The sequence below is a fragment of the Panthera uncia genome, chromosome C2 (genome assembly GCF_023721935.1).
Source record: "Panthera uncia isolate 11264 chromosome C2, Puncia_PCG_1.0, whole genome shotgun sequence".
Lineage (NCBI taxonomy): Eukaryota > Metazoa > Chordata > Mammalia > Carnivora > Felidae > Panthera > Panthera uncia.
Genome location: NC_064810.1, coordinates 36,822,965 through 36,832,711, shown reverse-complemented (window position 1 = coordinate 36,832,711; position 9,747 = coordinate 36,822,965). Strand labels below are relative to the sequence as shown.

Here is a 9,747-nt window from a genome sequence, read left to right as displayed (position 1 = left end):
TGAGCAGGGGAGGGGTGGAGAGAGAGAGAGAGAGAGAGAGAGAGAGAGAGAGAGAGAGAGAGAATCTGAAGCTGGCTCCAGGCTCCGAGCTCTCAGCACAGATCCCAACGTGGGGCTCGAACTCATAATCATGAGTTCATGACCTGAGCCAAAGTCAGACACTCAACGAGCTGAGCCACCCAGGTGCCCCCCTTTTTTTGTTTACATTTTTTTAAATTTATTTTTTAGGCATTCAAAACACTTTTATTGGTTAGAATCCACATATTTTTAACAGCTTTATTGATCTATACCTCACATACCATTTTATTACAATGTATCCCTTTAAAGTGTACAATTCAATGGTATTTTTCTATTCACAGGTATGTACACCCATCACCACAATTTTAGAACATTTTCATTACAGGAATTGTGGTTTCCAGTTCTGCATGTAAGAAGCCTGAAGGTCAACACTCTCTTAACAACAAGTAAAAAAGCTGAACAGACCGAAAAATCAACTTTTCTCAGATCCCTAACAGAGGGAAGACACAGGAAAAACTACTGATCCCAAGATTGGAGAGAGAGAGAGAGGTGAATGAATATAAGGAGTAATAGCTTACCTGGAACAGACACTCACAAGTGGAAACACCTGATGGAACTAGTGCTGAGGTAGGAAAACTTGAATGTGAATTGCTGGAGGCTCAGTGCAGACAGCTCTGGGAATGAAAAACTCCAAGGGGACTCAGTTATAGGATAAACCTCCACAATATTGTTAGATTAACTTCTAGGAGCTCCATCAGATTCTCACACTAAATATCAGAGAAAAATCCTCTGGGGCTTCCAGCAGGGAATGCAAAAAAGGAACCATTTTGAAACATGCCAGAGTACTCTGTTCCTTTTTTTTTAAGTCTATTTATTAAGTCTATTTATTTATTTTGCGAGAGAGAGAGAGAGCGAGAGAGTACACACATGTGTGCAGGAGAGGGTCAGAGAGAGAAGGAGAAAGAGAATCCCAAGCAGGCTGTTCACTGTCAGCACAAAGCAAACTCGGGGCTGGATCGCAAAACCACAAGACTGTGACCCCAGCCAATATCAAGAGTTGGACACAACCAACTGAGCCACCTAGGTGCCCTCTGTTCTTCTTTTTTAAATTTTATTTTTTTTAAATTTTTTTAATGTTTATATTTTGAGAGAGAGAGAGAGAGAGCGCACAAGCAGGGAAGGTGCAGAAGGAGAAAGAGACCGAATCTGAAGTAGGCTCCAGGCTCTGAGCTGTCAGCACAGAGGTCATTGCCAAGCTCAAACTCATGATCTGCAAGATCAAGACCTGAGCCGCAGTCAGACGCCTAAATGACTGAGCCACTCAGGTGCCCCTCTTCTTTTTTTTAATGTTTTTATTTACTTATTTAAAGATTCTTTTTTTTTTTTAAAGCTCATTTGTTTTGAGACAGAGAGAGAGAGAGAGAGTGTGTGCACACGAGCACTGGAAGGGCAGAGAGAGAGGGAGAGAGAGAATCCCAAGCAGTCTCCTCACTGTCAGTACAGAGTCCAATGTAGGGCTTAAACTCACTAACTGTGAGATCTTGATCTGAGCCAAAATCAAGAATTGGATGCTTAATGGACTGAGCCACCCAGGGACCCCAGGTGTTTTTATTTATTTTTGAAAGAGAGGTCATGAGTGGGGAAAGGGCAGACAGAGAGGGGGACAGAAGATCTGAAGTGGGCTCCATGCTGACAGCAGAGAACCTCATGCCAGGCTCCAGCCCATGAACCATGAGTGGAAGGGGGACGATTAACCCACTGAGGCTTCCCAGCCCCTCTGTTCTTCTTAAAAAGGCCTACACCTCAGAGGAAATTAGTTAATCAAAGCCCAACCTGCTGGGATATTATCAGAACTTAACTGAGTGTGTTAGGAAAATATCCAATTCTAGCCCACACTAGCCATCCTGTTCCACCTACTGGTGGAGAACAAAAGAGAGAAGATCACAGTCTAGAGGCACAGGTTCATTAAAAGGCTGAGACCTAATCATAAGACTACAAAATGCTTTTCCTCACCCCACACCTATCTATGTAGAAATCTGAAAAATCAACGAAAGTATTTCTGGAACTATTAAATGATTATAGCAAGGTTACAGAATGTGAGGTTAATATACAAAAGTCAATTGGTTTTCTACATACCAGCAATAAACAGTGGAATTTGAAATTTAAAAAAAAAAAAAAAAACCTTGCCAACATCTGTTTTTTCCTATGTGGCTAATTATAGCCATTCTTACAGGTGTGAGGTGGTATCTCATTGCAGTTTGATTTGTGTTTCCCTGATGATGAATAATATTGGGCACCTTTTCATATGTCTGTTGTCCATCTGGATGTCATCTTTGGAAAAATGTCTATTTGTGTCTTCTGCCTATTTTTTTTGAGGCACCTGAGTAGGTCAGTCACTTGAGCATCTGACTCTTGATTTTGGCTCAGGTCGTGATCTCACCTTTCATGGGTTCAAGCCCCGTGTCGGGCTCTGTGCTGATGGTGCAAAGCCTGCCTGGGATTCTCTCTCTCCCTCTCTCTGCCCCTCCACTGCTCTCCCTCTCTTTCTTTCTCTCTCTCTCTCTCTCTCTCTCTCTCTCAAAAGAAATGAATAAACTTAAAAAATCTTCTGCCTATTTTATAACAGTAGCATTTGGTTTTGGGGTGTTGAATTTTATAAGTTCTTTATATATTTTGGATACTATCCCGTTATCAGACATGTCATTTTAAAATTTCTTCTCTCATTCTGAAAATTGCCCTTTAGTTGTGTTGGTTGTTCCCTTCGCTGTGTAGAAGCTTTTTATCTTGATGAAGTTCCAATAGCTTATTTTTCCTTTTGTTTTTCTTGCCTCGGGAGACAGAGTTAGAAAGAGGTTGTTATGGCCCATGTCACAGAGGTCGCTGCCTATGTTCTCCTCTAGGATTTTTGTAGTTTCAGTTCTCACATTTAGGTCATTCATCTACTTTGAGTTTATTTTTGTGTATAGACTAAGAAAGTGGTCCAGTTTCATTCCTTTGCATGTTGCCATCAAGCTTTCCCAAAATCAGTTGTTGAAGAGACTTTTTCCCATTGGATATTCTTTCCTGCTTTGTTGAAGATGAGTTGATCATAGTTGTGGGTTTATTTCTGGGTTTTCTATTCTATTCCATTGATTTCTGTGTCTGTTTTAGTGCTAGTACCATACTGTATTGATCACTACAGCTTTGTAATGTAACTTGAAATTTGGATTGTGATGTCTCCAGCTTTGATTTTCTTTTTCAAGATTACTTTGGTTATTTGTGGTCTTTTGTGGTTCCATACAAATTTTAGGATTGTTTTTTTCTAGCTCTCTGAAAAATGCTATTGGCATTTTGATAAGGATTGCATTAAATGTGTACATTGCTTTGGGTAGTATAAACACTTTAACAATATTTGTTCTTCCAATCCATGGTATGGCTGTTTTTCCATTTCTTTATGTCTTTTTCTGTTTCCTTCATCAGTGTTTTATAGTTTTCAGAGTGCACATCTTTTTCCTCTTGGTTAATTTTATTCCTAGGTATCTTGTGGTTTTTGGTACAATTATAAATGGGATGGATTCCGTGATTTCTCTTTCTATTTCTTCATTATTGATGTATAGAAATGCAACAGAGGACACCTGGGTGGCTCAGTCAGTTAAGCGTCTGAATTCAAATCAGGTTATGATCTCGCAGTCCATGAGTTCAAGCCCCGCATCCGGCTCTGTGCTGACAGCTCAGAGTCTGAAGCCTGCTTCGGATTCTGTGTCCCTCTCTCTCTCTCTACCTCTCCCCCACTTGTACTCTGTCTCTCTCTCTATCTCTCAAAGATAAACATTAAAAAAAATTTAAAAAAGAAATGCAACAGATTTCTGTATGTTGATTTTGAATCCTGCAACTTTACTGAATTAATATTTCAGTTCTAGTAGTTTTTTGGTGGAGTCTTTCAGGTTTTCTATATGGAATATCACGCCATCTGTAAACAGTGAAAATCTGACTTCCTCCTTGCTGATTGGATGCCTTTTATTTCTTTTTGTTGTCTGATTGGTGAGTGTAGGACTTTAGTACTAAGTTAAATACTAGTGAGAATGAACATCCCTGTCCTGTTCCTGACCATAGAAGAAAAGCTCTCAGTTTTTCCCCATTGAGGATGATATTAGCTGTGTTTTTTTTTTTTTTTCAAATATGGCCCATATTGTGTTGAGGTATGTTACTGCTATCTCTAGTTTATTGAGGGTTTTTACAAGTGGATATTGTATTTTAAGGAGAATCTTCTTATACTGTTAGTGGGAATGCAAACTAGCACAGCCACTCTGAAAAAAGTATGGAGGTTCCTCAAAAAGTTAAAAATAGAACTACCCTGTGATCCATCAATTGCACTACTAGGTATTTACAAAATACTTATTAGAAGGAGCACATGCACCCCAATGTTGATAGCAGAATTAGCAATAGCCAAAGTACAGAAAGAGCCCAAATGTCCATCAACTGATAAAGGGATAAAGAATATGTGGTATGTACATACAATGGGATATCACTCAGCCATCAGAAAGAATGAAATCCTGCTATTTGCAACTACATGGATGGAGTAAGAGTGTATTATGCTAAGAAAAATAAGTCAATCAGAAAAAGACAAATATCATATGATTTCACTCATATGTGGAATTTAAGAAACAAAACAGATGTACATAGGTGAATAAAATGGTAGGCAAACCAGAAAACAGACTCTTAACTATAGAGAAAAAACTGAGCGTTACTGGAGGGGAGGTGGAGGGGAGGTGATCTGAAAGAGTGATGGTAGTATTAAGGGGGGCACCTGTTGTGATCAGCACTGAGTGTTGTATGTAAGTAATGAAACACTAGGTTCTGCACCTTGAACTACTATTGCACTGTTTTTTCACTAACTGTAATTTAAATAAAAACTTGGGGGGGGGAAACAATACCATTTACACTAGTATTTCTAGTGGTTGGGAAAATGAATAGGTAGGGCACAGCGGATTTTTAGTACAGAGAAAGTACTCTAAACAATATTATAATGACGGATGGATATCATTATATATTCATTCAAACCCACAGAATGTATAACACCATAAGTGAACCCTAAGGTAAACTACAGAATTTGGGTGATTATGATGTATCAATTTAGGTTTCCTTTCTTGTAAAATGTTCTATTCTGCTGAGTGATGTTGACAATGGGGGAAATTATCTATGTGTGGGGGTAGGGGGTATAGGGGAAATCTCTGTACCTCCTTCTCAATTTTGTTGAAAATCAAAACCTACTCTAAAAAAATAAAATTACAAAAAATCCAGTACCCTTTAGCTTTCAACCTCCTATGTTCCCAGTCACCTTCCAAGCCATAAGCAACTGTTCATCTACTTTATATCTCTATATCTTTCCTATTCTCGATTTGTGGTGAATCCCCAACAGAACCAATGGCTAGACTGGCCCGTGTTGTTTTTATTTTTATTAAAGGAGACATTTCAGCAAGAAACCATCAAGGAACTTTGAAGAACAAGATATATTACTCATAGGTCCTGGAAGGAACATGGCATGCCAAGGGCACACAGTGAGGTCAAGGTAAGGAGATGGGGACGGGAGAGACAAGATTGAGAGAGAGAGAGAGAGAGAGAGAGACAGACCGACAGACAGGCAGAGAGACACAGACCCTGAATGTGAGCTTCTGTATTTATTAGAGTTCGATGGTGGAGTGCCTAGGGTTTAATGGGTTAACTTTTCACTGGCTAATTTAAAGCATAAAAGTGGGAACTAGGGATGGGAAGGTAGAAGTAGAGTCACTGAAGCAGTTATCTCAGTTAACCAAGGCTTTTTGAGAAAGGAAACTTCGTGATGGGAGTGGCTTAATTCCTAATCTGGTCATTTTTGCTAGTAGGTGGGTTATGCGGCTGGCAATATGTTTATTCAAGATGGATGTCTTTTAATATGGATTCCTTCACAATCAAATCTTAATGTCAGCTGCTTACACTACAATAAAAAATACACTTATTGGCAGGCATTTACACTACACAGAGAATCTAAATTATTAGGGTATTTGTTTTATATAATTCCTGCCACTTTTACTGAGGAGAAGGTAGAACTCTCCCAGTATAGAAAAACTTCACTATGTCTTCCTACCAGGAATTTCAAAATTTCTGTGCACCAGTGCCTCATGTATTTGCTCATTTTTGCCATTTTGAATGTGGTAATCCTGCCTTTGATCTACCGCTTTATATTTTCTATATATGTTTATGGAGAGATGGTAAACTGATGCCTTGTCATTTTAGTCATTGATCTCTGGACTCAAAGGAGTCACATTTAGACATATGAAGAAATTATGTGACATTACCTGAGGTTTTGTGATGTCTTGGATATTCCCCATTTGCTCATTCTGGATTTACTTTCCACCCTTCTTCATCCTGCTGTGTAGCAAAGACTGACTTCTATGGATTTATAATCTGGTTTTCTTGCCTTCTGCCTGCTACTTGTGTTCAGCCAATGGAATGCACAGATCAGAAATTAGAGGGATTAAGCTGAGAGAGAGACATATCAGGTTTCATTCTGCTCTATGTTTCTCTCTGCTGGACTGAGTTGTGTTTTTGTTTTTGTTTTTCTTTTTCTTTTTCCATTTGAAAGTAGTCATTTACTAACTAACCAGATTACAAAAATAATCATGGTAGACACCTTAGTTCATCTTTCTGATAAGCCTATTGATCTGGTTTTTCCTGTTGCCGGCATATCCACCTTTAAAAAAATGGGTGGTCTTTTTCTTCATTTTCCCTCATGGAGAAGAAAATTTGAAGGACCGTCAAAAGTTGTTTGCTTCTTTGAAATGTTTTCCAACAGCATAGATCTCGTGAAGTAGATCCTCCACGCAGAAGATGTCATATTTACCAAGAGATTGAGCGATCAGTGTGTTATCTGTCAGGGCAATTTTCTTCTTTTTTTTTTTTTTTTTTTGCCATAACAAATGATTGTACATCAATTGTGCAGATGTATTTTTAGCATAAAACATGCAAACGAGTACTGGTACATCAAAAAATGTATTATTTAGTCTAATGTAACTTGTAGATAAAATCATTCACTGATTTCAGGTTTGGGTACCCTTATGCTATATATATATGGTTCCACAGTCCATAGCATGTTAACTGAAGCCTTGTTGAACTTGAAAAAGATGCCATTGACCATCTGGCAAAGGCAAAGAAACTGCAACTCCTTTTTTAAAAATATTTATTTATTTTTGGCAGACAGAGATACAGAGTGCAAGCAGGGGAGGGGCAGAGAGAGAGGGAGACACAGAATCTGAAGCAGGCTCCAGGCTCCAAGCTATCAGCATAGAGCCTGAAGCAGGCCCAAATCCACAAAGCGCAAGATCATGACCCAGCCGAAGTTGGACGCTTAACCAACTGAGCCACCCAGGTGCCCCAAACTGCAACACCTTTTGAACCTTTGGGCTCCTAGCATTGATACCTCTGATCTTGATGATAAATGCTAATTTGAGTTCCACAGGTACATAGAAGTTGCCAGCTTTTCTTGCTATCCTGGCCATTCGAGTAGAGGTTCTGTACATCTGCCTTTATTCCTTGTGGTAATGATAAGCTTTTTCATAGATAAGCTTCCTCCTGGCCTTTTGAAGCATCTTTTGGGCAAACTTCTTTCTCAGACGCTTGATCTTCAACTGCAAAATTCTTTCACTTTTGTCTAATGGCTTCTGGCATAGTAGGAACCTTCTTTTTCTTCTTTTCTGCACCCTCCATGGTTCCAGTTGGAAAAGAGGTTTTGGGGGTTTTGTTGTTGTTGTTGTTGTTGTTGTTGTTGTTGTTATTGTTGTTGTTTTTAACATATGTTTCTCTACTAATGTTCGACAGCTTCTGGTCAAGCATGACACAAATGTACTTCTAAGGGCATGTGACAATCACCACCTTCTTTACCCCTTCAGATCTAAGAGTGTTAATTGCTTCCTGCTTCTTCAAGTTTAGGGTGCTCCACCATTCCTTAAGCTCCTTTATTCCTGCCATCTCCTTTGTAAATACCACCTTGTATAACTCTCTATAGTTATATCTTTTTAAATTACTTCTTTTTGAGTGTGCTTGTTTTATTTTAGTAGTTTGACCAATACACTGGACTTTGCACTAGGTAAAATGACTGGACACAGATCTACTTCTAAATGTGTGGGAAGAAATAAAGGATCATTTGCTTCTAGTAGGTTTAACGTTACCAAAGAAAGTAATGTTCATCAAATTTTGCATATTCCATGTACTTCAATATATTTCTCAACCTACCTCTTTAATGTTGGGTTGGTGGGCATATGTTTGATTCCAGTCAATGGATTATGATAGGAAATGACATATGTCATTTGCAAGCATAGGCAGTTAAGAGCATGAGTAAACTTTCCATGTTGTATTTTCTTCTGCCTTAGCCACAATCAAGGCCAGGTTCTCTCAGGATGAAGACGGGTTGCCCTACAAATACCAATTCTCTCCAAACTTTCTTAAGTAACACAAGAACTATGGGTTTTTACAAAACATAAGATACATTAGACTAAGTAATAAAAATTTTGACATACCAATACTACTTTGCTTGTTTTATGGTAAAGATACATCTGCACAAGAATAAAGTCCATTTGTAAAGTGTTTCTCTATTGCATCATTTGTATCAGCAATAGACTAGAAATTATTAAAACATCTATAAACAGAAACAAATTAAATAAACTAACTTAAACACACAGATACAGAAATATTGCAGACTATAATGTTAAGTTACCTGAAGAACACTCTCTATAGAATGCCAACTTTTGGGATGCCTGGGTGGCTCAGTCGGTTAAGTGTCTGACTTCATCTCAGGTCATGATGTCTCAGTTCATGTGTTCAAGCCCTGTGTCAGGCTTTGTGCTGACAGCTCGGAGCCTGAAGCCTGCTTCAGATTCTGTGTCTCCCTTTCTCTGACTCTCCCCCACTCACTCACTCTCTCCCTCTCTCCCTCTCTCTCTCTCCCTCTCTCAAAAATAAACATTAAAAAAAAGAATGCCAACTTCTTGCAAGAGGAAGAAATATAAGTCTACATCCTTATTTGCTTCTTTTGTATGAAGAAAAATTAACGTGATAAAAAACATAATAGTGTGATGGTCTCAAGGTGAACAAGACTGAGTGAAAGCAAGAATTCTAAATGTACATCTTTTAAATTATTTTGAACCATTTTGGACCATTGAATGTAATAACGATTTATTTAACAAATAACAATGAATATTTTTATCTCTAACATCAGAAAAATAAAAATAAATAAGAAGAATGGACCAAACATTCCCCCCAAAAATGAATCAATGGTACACCAAAGAAAGCACATAGAGAAATGCAACTGGAAGGAAATATTAGCCTTTGACATCTGTAGGTAGAGGATCAACTTGTTTCAACAGTGATACTAGAGGGATTAATACCTATTACAAAACATAGATACTATATTTGTCTCAGGCATATGTTAAAATAAGATATGGTTTAAAGAATTACTTTTGAAGAATTGTAAGTACAAAATATTTTGAGAAATGTGAGAGTTTATATATATTATATATATGTATATATACATACACTCATATATAAGCTATACATATATACATATATGAAGTATACATATAAAGATTGGCTTACAGAAAATAAAAATACAAGATCTCTGTCAAAAATCATAAAATTGAAAAACAAATACTTATGCAAAAAATGTAAAAATATAGTTTTTCAAATAATAGTGACAGGAAAGTTTTGATATCCTTAAAC

At 37.9% G+C, this 9,747-nt stretch overlaps 1 pseudogene; it reads right to left on the bottom strand.

Annotated features, from left to right (window-relative positions):
- Positions 1-6,668: 6,668 nt before the first annotated feature.
- LOC125922101 (60S ribosomal protein L7-like) lies at positions 6,669-7,740 on the bottom strand (annotated as a pseudogene).
- Between the last annotated feature and the right edge of the window lie 2,007 nt (positions 7,741-9,747).